The sequence below is a fragment of the Pongo abelii genome, chromosome 4 (genome assembly GCF_028885655.2).
Source record: "Pongo abelii isolate AG06213 chromosome 4, NHGRI_mPonAbe1-v2.0_pri, whole genome shotgun sequence".
Lineage (NCBI taxonomy): Eukaryota > Metazoa > Chordata > Mammalia > Primates > Hominidae > Pongo > Pongo abelii.
In genome coordinates, this window is record NC_071989.2 from 38,468,599 (window position 1) to 38,485,829 (window position 17,231).

Sequence of the window (17,231 nt, forward strand, 5' to 3'; positions counted from 1 at the left end):
GGTAGCAACTTCTAAACTTGGACCTAAAAGAAAACTTGAATTCATTAAACTTATTTATAGGTGAGAATATTGATACCTAGATAAATTAAAAGGCTTGCGGAAGATCTCCCAGGCAGAGGAAGAGCCCAGCTTAGAACCCTGGTACCTTATCTCCCAGTGAAGTGTCTGTTTCTGTAGACCTTGGGTGTTCATTTTTTTAACTTACCCGGGCCACATTGGAAGAAGAATTGTCTTGGGCCACACATAAAATATGCTAACACGAATGATAGCCGATGAGCTTAAAAAAAAATTGCACTCTCACAATGTTTTAAGAAAGTTTATCAATTTGTGTTGAGCTGCATTCAAAGCCATCCTGGGCCACATGCAGCCTGTGGGTTGGACAAACTTGCTGTAGACTATATTGTCTTGCTCTTTCTCCAGCAAAGAGTTGACTTTATATGACCTCTGTCTTCCAGTCAGATGTGCTTCATTATAGCATCAGAATTTGGGTGCTATCTGGACACAAACCTTAACAGTCTTCCTCCCAATCACTATACATGGTATAAGGAGCACTGGAAAAAGAAGCACCATTCTGCTGGCTAAACTCACTTGATAAAAAAAAAAAAAGAGCAACAATTATGAAAAAATTAAGACACTGGATTTTAAAAAGCACTGATCTGAAAGCTTTGATTCATGCTCATGAGCAGTTCTAAGCAAATTTTTCATTCCCAATTCTACCTCTTCAGAAACTGAAATGTTCACCAGTCGGAGTTCATTTCAAAGTGAAAATTCCAATTCGGTGAAGTTGAGATGAAGATCTGAGTTGACTCTTGTTTTATGATGACATAAGTTTCCTATCCATGCCAACTTTTTCGTTTTTTCTTTTTTGTATATTAATGATGCCTCTTTTTCTTCCTCGAAGTTTTAGCTCCATAAAACACCACATTTAACTGTTCAACTTGCCACAGTCTAAACAATTCTCCAATCAAATAGTTCTGCCTAGCACAATACCTCCTCTCAGAAAGTCAAAAACATAGATATGGAGCGAACAAAGTGCAACTGTGTTAAAGTTGTTTAATAGCCCGCCAATGAGCAGCCCACCAATAAGGGGGGCACAGGAGAGGGGGTGGGGATGGAGGGGAAAGCACAGACATCCAAATCAAAAGCACAAATTTTGTCTTCAGAAACAAAGTTAAAGAATATCTTTTTTAAAAGGATCCTTTGGATAAGAATGCAAAGTGTGACCTAATAATATAGTCTCCAGCGTCAGCACTTCTCAGGGAGAGAAATCTGTCTTATCAGGAAAACTTAGACAGATGGATGGCTGTTGCCATGGAGGCTGTTAGCTGCCCACAGAGAAGCTCTCTCAGAGTCACCGTGACATTTTGGGGTGCCCATTAGACAGATAAGGGCATCTCATCAGTCCAGTGAGACCAAAGGAGTCCCATTGGTGTGGCCAGAGAGTCTTAACATCCTTGAAATGGTTGCTCATCTTCAAGTTGCTCCTTATTCTTTAGTGTTCACGAAAAACAAAGGAATTTTGGTTGGGGGCAGGGGAATACGGAGGCGTCTGGTAAAAAGGGCCTGAAGCTAAGGAAGAGAGTTTAACAATAAGCCATTGATGATGAAGAATTTCAGAGATGAGGCAGAGAAGATATTAATGGAAATCATGGATGGATTTGAGGCAAAGCAGAATGGGATCAGATCAAGGGGCCCCAATAGAAACAGCATTCTGGCTTTTCATCTTTAGGCTTCTATGGAAATGTGTGCACCCCGACTGTCACATGTGCAAATCAGCTTAATGTCACAGAAAGAGATGTGTTCCCTTTTCTATTGAGTTATGTGAAGCACTAGATGGAGGGATGTTTTGAAGTAAAACTAAGACTTTTCATTTGGTAAGATTCATTTATCGAAAATGACAATGATGTGGCCTGTAGTATATTGCTGAATAGTGTGTCAAGGGTAAAAATGGAAGTCTTGGAGATTTAATTAGTTGTTTCTAAATTATGCTCTTATTTGGAGGGAAATTTAGATCTTCATTTTTCATTCATTGTTAGAGTATCTTTCCACTGTATTTGATGAGCTCTGTCCAGGTGACATGCAGATATTTGTGACCCTTCTGCTGGTTTCATATTTCTAATCCAGACCTAACTTTACAAACCAGAGTTAGTTTCATTGTCCCTTTGGGTAATTTTCAAATATTGGAGTACATAGGTACGCAGTGAAAGCCTGTTAAATTATGTACTCTTAAACCCTGCTCCCAGAGATTCTGATTAAGGATATGTGGGATCCAGGAACCTGCATTTCTGACCAATGCTCTAGGTGATTCTGACTCTGATGTAGTTGGCCCACCAGAAGCACCTTGAGAAAGGCTGCCTTGCCTCATCCCCTTCCAGTCTCTGTTTACTACTGCTCATCCTGCACTCCCTTTAATTCCCATTGACAGACAGGACTCTTCAGGGTCCAAAAAGGGAAAACCTAAGTGCTTCAAACTTTCTCAGAGTCCATGCCATATTCCAACAGTACCCAACAACATGCCCAATGATTCCAACTCCAACTCTTCCATTCTTTGGAATCAATTTCTAATTCCATCTGCTCTAGAATGTCTTCCTTATCAGGCAAAGTGAGAGAGAGCTTGGCAATAGCTTTTCTTTAGGCAAATCACAATCACCTCTTTAGCCCTTTGCTCCATCAACTACAAAACTAGACAGATGGACAAGATCAATGGTTCTCAGATCTGTTGGGGAAGCAGAGTACCTAGAAGTCTTTGTGAAATGCTGTAGAATATAGAACAATTTACTGACTTCTAGGATATGAATCAGAATCAATTTTACTAAAATAAAGCTTTGGACCTGGCGTAGTGGCTCACGCCTGTAATCCCAGCACTTTGGGAGGCTGAGGCAGGCGGATCACGAAATCAGGAGTTTGAGACCAGCCTGGCCAATATGGTGAAACCCTGTCTTTACTAAAAATACAAAAATTAGCCGGCGCGGTGGCACACACCTATAATCCCAGCTACTTGGGAGGCTGAGCCAGAAGAATCGCTTGAACCCGGAGGTGAAGGTTGCAGTGAGGTAAGATGGCACCACTGCACTCCAGCCTAGGTGACAGAGGGACACTCCATCTCAAAAAAAAAAAAAAAAAGAGAGAGAGAAAATTTGGCCATGCAATATAAAATCACAGCCATGACTATCTGAATGGCAGATTGTCTTTCTCAAAGATGGCATACCCACCTGTATATCCTATCTCACATCTCCATCTTATAATGTGACTGACATTCCTTTTACTGAGAGGTAGGCTTTATATTCCCACTCCTTTAATCTGAACAGGAGCTTGTAACTGCCCCGATCCACAGAGTATAGTGAAAATGATCATTTGTGACCTCGAAGCCTAGGTCATAAAAAGAATACAGCTTCCATCTGTCCCACCACCACTGCCTGCTTCTCCTATGGGAAGTTATTGGAGACATTTTAGAGAAAAAGCATGATGTTATTTGTTTTTAAAAAATAACTTTGACAGGTTAGTGAAGAATGCCTTGTATAGACAAACATGGGATCTGGGAGGCCTGCAGGAGTTATTTTAGGAAATAAATTGTAAAGATTTTGACAAAAGTATTATAGTAATATTAGATATAAATATAAGTGGATAGATTTGGAATATGCCTTAAAGTAAGAGTTGACAGGATTTGCCAGTGGATTTGTTGTGGGAGGAGGTGGTGAGAAAGAGGATTCTCTTAGCTTTTTGACTTGATTACCTGGTTGGAAAACAGAATCATTTACTGAGGTCATTACGGTAAAGGAAGGAGCAACTTTGGTTGGGGAAATAGTTCTGTTTTGAGATCCTACTCATCATCCAAGCAGATACATCAAATCCGAGGAAAAGTGCACAAGTCTAGAGTAGAGGAGATAGGTCAAGGCTAGACATGCATATATGGCATCATCAGCATATTGGTGCTATTTAAAGCCAGGGACTGGATGAGATCAAGGAAAGAATTAGAGTTAGGAAAGAGAAGTGGGTAGAGGCAAAGCCCTGGACAATCCCTGCTTGGAGAATTGGTAGAGAAGGTGTAAAGGAGTAAAAGTAAAGGAGTGTAAAGCAGAAGGAATATATTTTCCTTACCACTTGCCAGGGTCTTGGCTGACGCTCCTGTAACAAAAGATAGATTAACAAGAGAAAGGCATAATAAATTTATTTAACCCAAGTTTTACATGACACAAAAGCCTGGAGTAATGAAGATCTCCAAACCCAGGGAAAACTCTATTTTTATGCTTAGGTTTGATGAAGAATAGACCGCCCTGTAGAAGTATGATTGGACAAAAAGGGTCTGATTTAATGGGAACAAACTGAGGAAGAACCCAGCAAGGCTTATCTGTTCAGATGGATCTGTGGCTTCCAAGTATAGGGCAGGATGCCTGTCACATGATGGCCTTATGCCCTATTTTTAGGTAAGATAGGTCATGGAATTCCTTCATGGCCAGCTCTTACACAGAAAAGCAGAGAAAGGTCAGAGAGTGACCTTTCTGCTTTTGCTGTTTTCTCAATTTCCAAGGTGCCATATTTTGGGGTTGAGTGTTCTGAACTCCAACACCAGCAAAGGAGGCCAAGAAAGACATAGTTGATGTCAGAGAACCAGCAGAACCGGCATGTTTATATGCTGATAAGAATAAATGAATATAGAGAAGAAAGGCTGCAGAGGAAAGAAAGAACCACAGAAACACAGTCCTTAAGAAGATGAGGGAGGAGAGAGTCAGAGCGGAAATGGAGGGCTGATCTTTCAGAGGGCAGAAGACCATCTGTGTAACCAGAGGAGAGACAAACCATACGTGCGTAGAGGCTGCAGTTGGTAGACCTGAAGTGGGAAGATGAGAGAGTTTGGGTGAGTCCTTTGCTCTAAACCCACTTGTGTGTCTTTATGTCCTTATGGAAAACCTGTTTATCAACTCAGCTGGTCCTTGGAGAGTTCCATTTGGCAACAATTGAAGGTGTCTGGATTGCAGTTAAGGAACTCAGAGCTAAGACTGTCACTGGGTAAATGGCAAGATAGATAATGCTTATCTTCAGAAATGCCCCCTCCCCCACTCTCCCACCTCCTCATCTCTTTGTTCAATGTTCTCAATGTCTTTTGGTAATTCGAGTCAAAAAAGAAATAATTAGAACGTCTTCTCTATACCAAGCTGTGAGGACAAAGTGTCACCCTTCCCAGCATAGTTTGCCTTTTTAAAGAGAGTTCTGGGAAAAGAGAAGACAGTTCCTAATGCAAGTCCCCAGTGGAAGAAATTCAGGCATGGGGAAGATTTGGAGGGAGTGGCTTTCCAACTTCCAATCCTGTAGGGACAAGAAGAAATGGATAAATTCCTCGACACGTACACCCTCTCAAGACTAAACCAGGAGAAGTTGACTCTCTGAATAGACCAATAACAGGCTCTGAAATTGAGGGAATAATTAATGGCTTACCAACCAAAAAAAGTCCAGGACCAGATGGATTCACAGCCAAATTCTACAGAGGTACAAGGAGGAGCTGGTACCATTCCTTCTGAAACTATTCCAATCAATAGAAAAAGAGGGAATCCTCCCTAACCCATTTTATGAGGCCAGCATTATCCTGTTACCAAAGCCTGGCAGAGACACAACCAAAAAAGAGAATTTTAGGCCAATATCCCTGACGAACATTGATGCAAAAATCCTCAATAAAATACTGGCAAACCGAATCCAGCAGCACATCAAAAGCTTATCCACCATGATCAAGTGGGCTTCATCCCTGGGATGCAAGGCTGGTTCAACATATGCAAATCAATAAACGGAGTCCAGCACATAAACAGAACCAACGACAAAAACCACAAGATTTTTGTCAGAAAAGGCCTTTGACAAAATTCAACAACCCTTCATGCTAAAAACTCTCAATAAATTGGGTATTGATGGGATGTATCTCAAAATAATAAGAGCTATCTATGACAAACCCACAGCCAACATCATACTGAATGGGCAAAAACTGGAAGTATTCCCTTTGAAAACTGGCACAAGACAGGGATGCCCTCTCTCACCACTCCTATTCAACATAGTTTTGGAAGTTCTGGCCAGGGCAATCAGGCAGAAGAAGGAAATAAAGGGTATTCAATTAGGAAAAGAGGAAGTGAAATTGTCCCTGTTTGCAGATGACATGATTGTATATCTAGAAAACCCCATCGTCTCAGCCCAAAATCTCCTTAAGCTGACAGGCAAGTTCAGCAAAGTCTCAGGATACAAAATCAATGTGCAAAAATCACAAGCGTTCTTATACACCAATAACAGACAAACAGAGAGCCAAACCATGAGTGAACTCCCATTCACAATTGCTTCAAAGAGAATAAAATACCTAGGAATCCAACTTACAAGGGAGGTGAAGGACCTCTTCAAGGAGAACTACAAACCACTGCTCAATGAAATAAAAGAGGATACAAACAAATGGAAGAACATTCCATGCTCATCGGTAGGAAGAATCAATATTGTGAAAATGGCCATACTGCCCAAGGTAATTTATAGATTCAATGCCATCCCCATCAAACTACCAATGACGTTCTTCACAGAATTGGAAAAAACTACTTTAAAGTTCATATGGAACCAAAAAAGAGCCTGCATTACCAAGTCAACCCTAAGCCAAAAGAACAAAGCTGGAGGCATCACGCTACCTGACTTCAAACTATACTACAAGGCTACAGTAACCAAAACAGCATGGTACTGGTACCAAAACAGATATATAGACCAATGGAACAGAACAGAGCCCTCAGAAATAATGCCACATATCTACAACTATCTAATCTTTGACAAACCTGACAAAAACAAGAAATGGTTGGCCGGGTGCAGTGGCTCACGCCTGTAATCCCAGCATTTTGGGAAGCTGAGGTGGGCGGATCATGAGGTCAGGAGATCAAGACCATCCTGGCTAACACAGTGAAACCCCGTCTCTACTAAAAATAAAGAAAATTAGCCGGGTGTGGTGGCGGGCACCTGTAGTCCCAGCTACTCGGGAGGCTGAGGCAGGAAAATGGCGTGAACCCGGGAGGCAGAGCTTGCAGTGAGCCGAGATCACGCCACTGCACTCCAGCCTGGGCAACAGAGTGAGACTCCGCCTCAAAAACAAACAAACAAAAAAAGAAATGGGGAAAGGATTCCCTATTTAATAAATGGTGCTGGGAAAACTGGCTAGCCATATGGAGAAAGCTGAAACTGGATCCCTTCCTTACACCTTATACAAAAAGTAATTCAAGATGGATTAAAGACTTAAATGTTAGACCTAAAACCATAAAAACCCTAGAAAAGAACCTAGGCAATACCATTCAGGACATAGGCATGGGCAAGGACTTCATGTCTAAAACATCAAAAGCAATGGCAACAAAAGCCAAAATTGACAAATGGGATCTAATTAAACTAAAGAGCTTCTGCACAGCAAAAGAAACTACCATCAGAGTGAATGGGCAACCTACAGAATGGGAGATAATTTTTGCAATCTACTCATCTGACAAAGGGCTAATATCCAGAATCTACAAAGAACTCAAACAAATTTACAAGAAAAAAACAAACAACCCCATCAAAAAGTGGGTGAAGGATATGAACTGTCACTTCTCAAAAGAAGACATTTATGCAGCCAAAAGACACATGAAAAAATGCTCATCATCACTGGCCATTGGAGAAATGCAAATCAAAACCACAATGAGATACCATCTCACACCAGCTAGAATGGCGATCATTAAAAAGTCAGGAAACAACAGGTGCTGGAGAGGATGTGGAGAAATAGGAACACTTTTACACTGTTGGTGGGACTGTAAACTAGTTCAACCATTGTGGAAGTCAGTGTGACGATTCCTCAGGGATCTAGAACTAGAAATACCATTTGACCCAGCCATCCCATTACTGGGTATATACCCAAAGGATTATAAAACATGCTGCTATAAAGACACATGCACATGCATGTTTATTGTGGCACTGTTCACAATAGCAAAGACTTGGAACCAACCCAAATGTCCAACAATGATAGACTGGATTAAGAAAATGTGGCACATATACACCATGGAATACTATGCAGCCATAAGAAAGGATGAGTTCATGTCCTTTGTAGGGACATGGATGAAACTGGAAACCATCATTCTCAGCAAACTATCGCAAGGACAAAAAACCAAACACCACATGAGTGGGAACTCATAGGTGGGAATTGAACAATGAGAACACATGGACACAGGAAGGGGAATATCACACCCTAGGGCCTGTTGTGGGGTGGGGGGAGGAGGGAGGGATAGCATTAGGAGACATACCTAATGTTAAATGAAGAGTTAATGGGTGCAGCATACCAACATGGCACATGTGTACATATGTAACAAACCTGCACATTGTGCACATGTACCCTACAACTTAAAGTATAATAAAAAAAAAATCAAAGACTTACAGGATTAAGAAACAAAACATCAACCAATCTACTGTATACAAATCTGATTGCTATGCACAGATGCCTTCTGTTTTATCTTTCAAGGATTTAACTTTGACATTCTGTGAACCATCATGAAAGACAGCAGAAGGAGAAAGGAGGAGGGAGAAAGAAGAAAGGGAGGACCGGAAATATTAGCATAGTTGATTGACTCTAGCTAGCTATGTCATAATACATCTCTAAGAGTCAATTTATATATTTAGTGGTAACTCTAGTTGGAGTATTCAAACATTGTAATTATAATGTATTCTAGATCAGAATGGACTTGGTATAAAGGTTGGTTTGGTTTTCTCCACTAGTCATTGCACTTGTCTTGAATAATAAGGTATACAATCCCAGATAAAGCATTTATGTGTGTTGTATCAGAGGCAGAGTAAAAAAATAAAACTTGCCTATTTCATAATAGAGAGAAAAGCAGAATAATTCTAACAATAACAATAATAATGATGACAATAATAGTAGCTCTCATATTGAGGACCTACTACGTGCTTTATACACTGTTAGGTAATTAATATTATCCCATTTATGTATTTATTTTGAGACGGAGTTTCACTCTTGTCGCCCAGGCTGGAGTACAAGAGTGTAATCTCGGCTCACTGTAACCTCTGTGTCCCAGGTTCAAGCAATTCTCCTGACTCAGCCTTCCAAGTAGCTGAGACTACAGGTGTGCACTGCTACACTCAGCTAATTTTATATTTTTAGTAGAGACGAGGTTTTGCCATGTTGGCCAGGCTGGTCTCAAACTCCTGACCTCAGGTGATCCACCCACCTCGGCCTCCCAAAGTACTAGGTTTATAGGCACGAGCCACCATGCCCAGCCTATATTATCTCATTTAATTATTCTCATTTCACTTGTAGATATTTTTTTAAAAGTCCATGATTTCATAAAATGAGTACTCATAAAGACTGGTCAGAAATAATGTGGCCCTCCAAACTTGCAAAGGCCAGAGGACAGTGGTGTTTAACAGCAGGATTGGTCAAGTGCAAAGTATGTGTGTTCACTGTGTTGATTTCTGCAACAACTGTCCCTTCTCCACTCAAGCCAAATGAAACAACATACTTACCCTCTGCATTTACGCTTTTTTTTTTTTTTTCAGCCAGGGTCTTGATCTGTTGACCAGGCTAGAGTTCAGTGGGTGATCATGGCTCACTGCAGCCTCAAACTTCTGGGCTCAAGTGATTTTCCTGCTTCAGCCTCACAGGTAGTTGGGACTACAAGAACATACCACCATGCCTGGTTAATTTGTTTTTTCATTATTTGTAGAGAAGGGGCCTTGCTATGTTGCCCAAGCTGGTCTCAAGCTCCTGGCCTCAAGTGAACCTCCGGCTTTAGCCTTCCAAAGCTCTGGGATTATAGACGTGAGTCATCGCCCCGGCCTTGCCTTTTTATCTCAGTTCTGAATCTTTGAATTTTTCCCAAACTCTTCACTGATGGTGAATGCTATGGACTGGAAATAGTGTGTAGGTCAAACTACCTTTATGGCAGAGCGTGCTCACCCAACAAACCTGCAGCTGGCCTCTTACTATTAACCAGCAACCAACACTGAAGAATATTTTATTTTAGCATCTTTGACGCACAGAAGCCAATAGCATCTGAGCCACAAAACTTGATTTTGGATCTCACTTCTGTTATTTATTAGTTGTGTAGTCTTTTGCAAGTTCCTTGGCCTCTCTGATGCTCAATTTCCTTATTAGCAAATTACAGGAATTCTGACATTTTTATGAGAATCAAATCAGAGAATGTACATGAGCATCATACTTTATAATTGAAAGAGACAATGAATTTTCTGGGTTTTAGTACCTTTCTGATTTGGAAGGAGGAGACAGAGAAAGGGATGGGGGGAGAAGGAGGGAGAAGCGATGGAGAAAGAAAAGTGTTTTGAAGACTGGGAAATGTTTTACACATATGAGAAATGTTTGATTACTAGTTATAACGATGAATCAGTTTCAATTAAAATAATCACAATAAATAGCTAAGAGTTCTTCTCTTCCCTCACTCCCAATAATTTCCAAAATCTGCCCCACCAACACTTGTGTAAGGAAGTAAGATTACAGATTACAGTATCACCTTCCCGGGGTAAATCTTAATGAAGAGGAAAAAGAAAACAACATGGAGTTTTGGGATGATTCAAAAACTGAACAGCCAGCCTCTGAATAACTGAGAGCTGGCTCCTTCTGCAGTGTTGCCACATGCTAGTTAGCGAGCTGGCTGGTGGAGAGTACACACGGGCATGATGCACCCAACACCATCACCCGGTGCCAAACACAGGCACGGGTACTTGACCATGACTTCTTAAAATCTAAGTTCCACCAGGTCCAGAACAGTCTGCTCTGCATTTGGTGCAGTATACCCTGGGTATGCTCATTGTGTATGCTTCATACATGTTTAAAATATAGGTCTGCCATGCTTTCTAATGACTAAAGGGAAAATGAGGCTACTTGTCTGCAAACATCACTTAGTTGAAGCAGAATTAAGGAAATATTTCTACTAGAATTTCTGAAAAAGTGTCCGTGGGATGATGTTTAGGCTATGAGTTTAGAAACAAGCAATAATATAATTAATAAGTGAAATATATTTGCGTTTTGCTGGGGTTTGTTTTGCCACTTTGAATTCTGAATAAACTGGTGTTTGAACTCCCAGAAGAACAAGTAAAAATAAATAAATAAATAACAGAGCTTTCATTTGTGTATTGTTCTGGATGCTACTGCAATGGAATAAATAATGCTATCAATCAATGCTTGTGATATAAAGGCTGTGATTTCTTTTACCTCCAGCAGGAACCACACACCGGGGGCTCATTAGTACAGGACAGATGACGATACCATTTGAGAAGAATGTGGCATGGAGAATTAAATGCTTTCTGAGAATGAATATCAGCAGCCATCACATACATTTACAGCTTGGCCTTTCTCTTCAGTCTGCAAATAGAGTGAGGTGATTTTCCCAGAAGCCACTCTGTCACCTTCTTCATCACACAGGAGGTGAGAATTCGGCCCTCAGCCAGGCATCAATGTAGGAGTGGGCACCCTGAATTGCTTCAAATATTGGTGTGAGGCTGTGGGCTGAAGATTCCTGTGAACTCAACCCACATCATTGCTGGGCTCTGTCACCCCATTGCACCTGGCTAATTCTTTTCTTTTATAATTTGTCAGGTTATGGGGGTGCGTCACCTTTGGAAATAGCAAAATAAATGTTTGGATCGATTTGCTGAAGTCTGTCTTCAGGCACGCTTGAGTGCAGGGGGTACCGTGGGGGGATAAGGATGGGGCAAGACACACGGTCTGGCTGTTTGAAACGGAGCCAGGGTGCTTGCTGTAGAAGGACATCTCTGTTGTTTTGATTCAGAGTTAATTGGGGGCTGAAATCCTAATGCCCAGAGCAGACGCCTGTTCTTAGGGTCATGACCCTGCTTTATCCACATATATTCCTGAGATCAGAATCATGCTGTCTCCATGAATTAGCCTACAGGGAATTGCTAAACATTCAGAATGTAGAAGACTCAATGACCAAAAGTGCACGTGTTCCCTCACTGTGAGAACATGAAGGGAAAGCCTTCAGGTTTCATCTTCGAAACAGCTCAACACCCTGGCCCACTCTGCCCTGTGACCCATCATGTATTATTTCTTTTAGGTCATCAGGTTCTGCCAAAGTGCAGGGCAGGACAGGAGAATCAAAGGAAGACTCAGCAGCAGTGGGGATGAGGATGGGACTGGGGAAGGCAGGTTAAGAATAGCCCGGAATGAGTAGTGCAAGGCTGAACCTTCATCCTGGGGCTCAGATTTTTAAAAATGGTCTCTTGGTATTCAAATGACTTCATTGAGGGTGCATTCTTCTTTTTTTTCCCCTAAAGTTCATTAATGGAAAATTATTTCCCTATAATCAAAGTGTCTAGAAAAGAAGTTTCTTGTTGTTAGAGGAATGTTCCTCTCTGAATGTTCAGTAAGCACCATTTCACTACTCTCTTCAGCCATGAAGTCCTCTAGGTTAGAGACTGTGTAATTGTTCACCAAACCATTTCCCATTTTCTCCCAGACACACACTAGACTGCACTTCCCATCTTCCTTTGCAGGGAGGTATAACCATAAAACTGAATTCTGGTCAATGGAATGTGGGCAGGAACAATGTTCACCACCACTGCCACCACCAGGATGGCCACCAGACCTGGCTAATAAAACCCCCTTTGCAGTCCTCCGGATTCCTTTCTTGCTGGCTGGGAGCAGAGGAGCCAGGGGATAATATGGGAGGGAGCTGAGGGAAGGTCGAACCTGAGTCCTCAGACCTCAGAGATCTGTGGATGGAATTCAGGGATCAGAGACTTTGAATGGGGAAAAAAATGCATCTTCCGGCCGGGCGCGGTGGCTCAAGCCTGTAATCCCAGCACTTTGGGAGGCCAAGGCAGGCAGATCACGAGGTCAGGAGATCAAGACCATCCTGGCTAACACGCTGAAACCCTATCTCTACTAAAAATACAAAAAGCCGGGCATGGTGGTGGGCACCTGTAGTCCCAGCTACTGGGGAGGCTGAGGCAGAAGAATCACTTGAACCAGGGAGGCGGAGCTTACAGTGAGCCGAAATTGCGCCACTGCACTCCTGCCTGGGTGAAAGAGTGAGACTCTGTCTCAAAAAAAAAAAAAAGAAAGAAAAATGCATCTTTCTCCGGTAAACTGAAATCTAGTATATTTTTTTCTATTACAAATGAGAGCGACAAACCACAGAAGAATTAATAGTACCTGTCACCTATAGACTTTGGCACCAATAGAAATAACAGATACTTTCATATCACATTACAGTTGTTGATAAGATCACAAAATGCTGTGTGATCATCACTACTGGGACACTGTGGTTATTACTTATACTTGCCACTGGATCTTATTCTAATAAGGAAGCACCTATATCACAATTTCTTAAATATTTAGATAACAATATTCGAATATTATTGGTTTTGTAGTGCCAAGTAATTCATGTTATACATTTAAATATACTATTCTGAGGGAGGTCCTTAAGCTTCATCAGGCTGTTAAATAGGTCCATAGCACAAAAAAGTCTGACTCCCTGTCTTGGAGGTGTTGGGGCCACAAGACAGAGGAATCCTGAATTCTTGAATGACTGCTTAGAGCAGGCTCCTTTCCCTCCCTTTCCCACTCTCCCACAAATCTGCATTAAACTCAGACATGACTGAGAAATAACCAGTCATTTGCAATGGCTTATTCCAGCAGTTAGTCTATGGCTGACACAATCCTAGAGGAAGATGAGTAGGGAAAAATTTAACATTCTGAATGTTGATGTGAACATTTTGAAACTCAATTTTCTAGCTCTAACTTTCACACATTTGGCTGCTGGGCCTTCAACTTTGTGTCCTCAGTGATTAGTCCTTTATGGTTCAGCAGAATGAAAGCAACTTATTCCCCAACAGCCTTATACCAAGCACTCTTACAGCTGCGTCAAAGTTCATCTTGAGAAAGGACACACAATCGAGCTGGTGTGGTTAAAGGACAGGATTTTAATTGTTCATAAAACTGGCATGCAGTAGTATCTGCCTATGTACACCACAGTTGCGTAAAAAGACAGCTAACTAGCTCTGCCAGAGCATACTAAAGAGCACTCTAGCGTTTTCCATTCAAAATTAATATTTCTTTCAATGCAGAAGCCATGACATCTAAAAAATGCAAATTTATTTTTACAATTGACTTTAAAACTAAAAAGATATTTGGTAATTAAATGAGTTAGGAGAGCATGATTAGCAATGGCTGAGCATATGCCTCTTGTTACAAGTTTAGCAGCAAATTGCTTTTTCATTCCTTTTCTTTTCCTGATTTAACAGAACATTTTCCCATAGTTCTATTTTAATGAGCTCCTAATGATGTTCTAAGTATTCCCTTGTACATTATTATAGAGCAATGGGTTTATAAACCTAATCAGGTTTGATGATTATAAAAATTCAAATCAATATCACATCTGTAACATGCAATTTATTTTTAACTGCAGTCTATCTGTTGGTAGCTAATGCATCGATGGTGTTTAACTTTCAGCTTTTTACTTAGGTGTATGGGCAAACAAAATACTGTAACTAGCACTCTTAGGTTTTCGACACTTAAATTTCAAGGAATCATTTAACACTTAAAATTGGCTTTGTTCTTGAGCAGCCTAAATATCTTAAGAGCATCTTATCATTCAATTTTATAAATAATTTTTTTGTATAAGTAGATAATACAATGCATATAATATCCAAACAAAATAAAAGAACATCCAATGAAAAAGCAAGTCCCCTTTCTCCCTTGACTTCTAGAAACCCAGTTTTCTTCTCTGGAATCTACCACTGTTAACAATTTATTTTATATCTCTTCAAAGTATTCTGTGTATATATAAATAAACATGTACATATTTCATGTTTCCATATAAATATATTAGACTATAAATACTCTTTGGAACTCTTCTTTTTAAACTTAACAATAACTTCTATAAGATCTTTCCATACCCATATATAAAGAACTTCCTCCCTTTTCCATATAGTATTCCAGTTTGTGGATGTGTCATGTGCTGTTTAATGGGACCCTATTGATGGATATTTAGCTTGTTTCCAACCTCTTGCCATGACAGTGTTTTAATGAGTAGCTTTGCCCAATAATGTCATTTTGCATATGTGAGCATGCATATCTATTACCAAATACCAATGAGCACAGGATATAAGCATTTTTAATGTGATAGACATCATAAAGGATTATTATTATATAATAAATTCTTTGCAACAACTGATGTTGGACTCCTCCACTAGGGATGAATTCTCCCAAAGAATTCCAGTGATGCAAGATCCCAGCAATTTGTTTGGCCTCCCTGGTCCTGCAGAAGGGCTAAGTAAATAAAATAGCCTAGACCTAAAGATGCTGAACAGAAACAAATTTGTAAGACACCGAAACGTTTGGGCTTGGGGTAGGGAGGTGAGAGAGGAGTGAGAGAGGTTGGGCAGGGTGAGACAACAACAATTTAGAATTAAGACCAGCCAGGCTGAAGATGCCAGGAAATGCACACGTAAGAGAAGGGGGGCGCTACCTGGAAAAGTTCATTGTGCAACTGTGGCAAGAAAGAGAGAGAACATGGGACCTGGAATTAGAAAACCTCGTTCAAATTCTGCCCCCATCACATAACTACAGCTGTGTGATCTTGGATGAATTAGGATAGCAATACTTACTTTGCAAGGTTGTCATAAGGAATAAAGAGACAATGCACGTGAAAATGCCAGGTAACCCAAGTAAACTTGACAAATGTTAGTAGAATCTAAATAAATTTAAGTTTCAACATGTGTAAGTACAAAGGAATCCTAACTACTGAAAGTTCACCAGAACATCAACTCCATAAGAGCCAGGGCTATGTCTAGCTTCTTTACTGCTATATCCCCTGTGCAAAGAGTTGACATTGAATAGATGTCCCATGAATATCTATGAAATGAGTGAAGTTTGGACCAACTCTGGAAAACTGGAGAAGGAAATGAAAATGCAAAGAGAGAGGCTGGTTAAGGATGGAGATAGAGCTTTGGGAATTCTGTGCTTATAATTATCAGCTTAATCATTATGAGGAAAACCTAATCATGTATTTTATTAAAATGTGTTGATTGGATAAAGAAGTGCATGAATAAACTCTTTAAGGTGCTTTCCAAAAGTATTTCATGAAGTGAGTAAGCTCCCCAAACCCTAGAGGAGGAAAGGGAAAGGGTATTTTTATTTGAAGTATTTGTATTATAGCGATTTGAATTGTTGACAAAGTTGCTTGTATTTTATTTTTCTGTAGTTTTAACTATTTTTTGACCCATGTTTTGGTTGGAATAAAGCATTCTAGTTGCCTATTACTGGCTACATGATTCTAAAGTCTGCTGTATTAATGTTGCTTCTCTCTCCATATGGATATGTATAGATAAGAAGATAAGTCCTCAAGCTTTCTCAGTGATCAGGCATGAGATGAGGGAATTAAATGAGAGAAGTTAGGTCAGATGATCTTGAAGGTCCTTTTCTGCCCTAAAATTATAGAATTTCATGAATAAAAGCACAATGGGAAGAGCAGCGGTTTATTTAAAACAAACAAACAAACCTGGATCCTTATGAGAGAGAAGCCACATTACATGTAGAAGATTATAACAAACACCTCACATTTATAGAGTGTTTACAAAGGGGCAGGCTCTACATACCTGTTTCACTTAATCCTTACAATCCCTATAAAAGAATTGTTGGAAATTTTGTCTGGTATCAAGCAGCTGGAAAGCAGGCGATCTTTCTAAGCACATACCACAGTTTAAAGCAGCAAAGTTGCCAGCAATAACTGGCTTTGTAAAAAATAATTGCTGCCCCAAATCAAAGAACTGTCTTCCACTGAGTTGAAAGGGCTATTAATCTGGGGGTGGTCTTCCAGCCACAGAGACATGCAGAGATAATGTCATCTTTGACTCAGAAGGACCGAGTTCTCTGTGACATGGAAGCCTGAGTGGTTATGACTTCATGGGACAGGGCTTCTTTGCTTGGCTTTTTCCCCTATCTAGAATGAGTTATATCCTCAATTGGTGACACTCTTTCTCTTTTTTTTTTTCTACTTCTTTTGTGAGCTAGCCTAAGCAATTTAGCAGCACAGAGTTCCTAGGTTCCCTTTATTAATATTGAATATACACCAATAGTCAGTGGTAGGTGTATTGAATATACACCAATAGTCAGTGGTAGGCTCTCCAAGCCCATGACCACACTACAGGCAATAAAAACAAGATGCAGACAAACTCTGCAACCACACATTTATTGACAAGAAAACATAAAAGTATGC

General features: G+C 40.4%; 2 long non-coding RNA genes across 3 annotated transcripts; one reads left to right on the forward strand and one right to left on the reverse strand.

Annotated features, from left to right (window-relative positions):
• Window positions 1-309: 309 nt before the first annotated feature.
• On the reverse strand, window positions 310-3,297 carry LOC129059379 (uncharacterized). Its single transcript, XR_008525218.1, has 3 exons — window positions 3,213-3,297; window positions 2,983-3,103; window positions 310-587 (listed from the first exon to the last, which is right to left on the reverse strand). It is a non-coding gene; the product is annotated as an uncharacterized LOC129059379 (long non-coding RNA).
• A 94-nt stretch (window positions 3,298-3,391) lies between these two features.
• Window positions 3,392-11,645, forward strand: LOC129059269 (uncharacterized). Of its 2 annotated transcripts, XR_008525062.1 has the most exons (4): window positions 3,392-3,498; window positions 4,529-4,855; window positions 9,699-9,793; window positions 11,213-11,639. It is a non-coding gene; the product is annotated as an uncharacterized LOC129059269 (long non-coding RNA). The 2 variants fall into 2 exon arrangements; XR_008525063.1 differs by lacking the exon at window positions 4,529-4,855 and having other exon boundaries at window positions 11,213-11,645.
• The last annotated feature ends 5,586 nt before the right edge of the window (window positions 11,646-17,231 follow it).